The sequence below is a fragment of the Elephantulus edwardii genome, unplaced genomic scaffold, assembly GCF_000299155.1.
Source record: "Elephantulus edwardii isolate Elephantulus edwardi_28Jun2011 unplaced genomic scaffold, EleEdw1.0 scaffold00017, whole genome shotgun sequence".
NCBI lineage: Eukaryota > Metazoa > Chordata > Mammalia > Macroscelidea > Macroscelididae > Elephantulus > Elephantulus edwardii.
The window spans coordinates 29,165,990-29,167,864 of record NW_006399767.1 but is presented as its reverse complement, the minus strand read 5'-3'; positions in this window follow the sequence as shown (position 1 = coordinate 29,167,864).

The following is a 1,875-nucleotide window of genomic DNA, read 5'->3' as shown; positions in this document are numbered from 1 at the left end:
AAAGAGCACTCCAGCTGCACTCTCTCCAAGACACATCTGTTTGTTCTCTTGGCCATCCATGGGGTGTTCAGTGATCTTCTCCATCACCACAGCTCACGGGCAATTCTTTTTCTGTCATCCTTATTCATTGTCCAGATCTCAGATGCAGTAGATTTGCATAATGCAAAATGATGAGTGTGTGGTTGGGGTTTTTCCCTTGATTGCTGCTGCTGTGGGTTTTGATTGTGAATCCAAATAAGATGAAATAATTGACTAATCTTTCTTTAACCTCTCGTGAAGTTGCCTATTGGTGCAATGGTGAGAATTTTATTTTCTTGATATTAAAATGTAATACATACTGAAGACTGTAGTTTTTTACCCTTTGCAGTAAATGTTTTAAATCTTCTTCATTTTTTTAAATTTTATTTTATTATTTTTATGTGAGTGTACCGTCAAATCAGATCTGACTGGTACAGGAGGAGACTGCCCCTCCTTCCCCGGCAGAGCATCTGGTGGATTCGAACCATGCGCCTCTCGGATTGTAGTTGCAGCTCCTTGCCACTAGGCCACCAGAGTCAGTCCCCCAATCTTCTTCATTTTATGCAAGCAAGTTGTATCATATGTTTAACACAGGTGTTGATAAGTCTTTCTCTAAAAAAATGATGTCATGTTCTTCTTCATATTATCTAGGTTTTTTAATTATTTGTTTAGCAAATAGATTGAATAGGTATGGAGAAACAATTGGATATACTTGAAACAAATCTTTCCTATTTATTTGTTTTGTTTGTTTAAATTTTATACTGGTTTATTTTAAAATTTCATATACATTGCTTTTCACAACAGATCTTTCCCATTTCCTTCACCTTCCCCCTCCACCTATCAAATTGTGCAACCCTGTGGTTAATGCCTACCCCCCCATTTTTAAATTATGAAATATCCTCTTGTTCAGTTTGGACAACAGCCTATTGATCTAGGTGCACGTTCCATATAAACACAATTAAATATTTTGAAATTCCCATTCTTCTTAAGGTAAACCATAGCTCAATGTAAACCATAACTTATTATAATCCACACAGTTGGATGCCTTTGCATAGACAATAAAGCACAAGTAAGGTTTGCTGTGTTCTCTGTATTCAGCTAATATCCATCTGACATCAGTATTAATCCCTCGTTCCACATCCTCTTCTAATACAGCTTGAAGCTAGAAGACCAATATTCCTGTACAGTAACAAAGAAAATCCAGAGAAAGAAACTAAGAAAGCAATACCATTTATAATAGCCAGTCACAAATTGAGGTGCTTAGGCATAAATCTAACACAAAACACCTTTTCAAAGAAAACTATAGATCATTTCTGCAAGACACAATAAAAGAACTAAAAAAATGGAAATTTTTTTAAATCCTAAAAATCCTCTTAGATTGTACATTTCTGGCTGTATTTGTCTGTCTCTTTATACCATAGATGAGAGCTTCTAAGCTTGATCCCAGTTTGTGTCTTAGGAACTTTATGGTGTTGGGCTTTACTCCCAGGTCTCTGATCCACTTTGAGTTGATTTTTTTGTATAGTGTGAGATGTGAATCCTGTTTCAGCTTTCTGCATGTGGAAATGCAGTTTTGACAGCACCATTTGTTGAAGGGGTTATTATCATTTCCCCATTTGATAGCTTTGATTTCCTTGTCAAATATCAGTTGACCATAGATAACTGGGTCTATTTCTGGATTCTCAACTCTGTTCCATTGGTCTATGTGCCTATAATTGTACCAGTACCATGCAGTTTTGGTTACTACTGCTGTATGATAGGTTTTGAGGTCATAACAGCATTATTCAACATCACAAGAACATAGAAACAGCTCAGATGTCCAACCAACAACAAACAAATGGACTGAGAAGCTGTGGT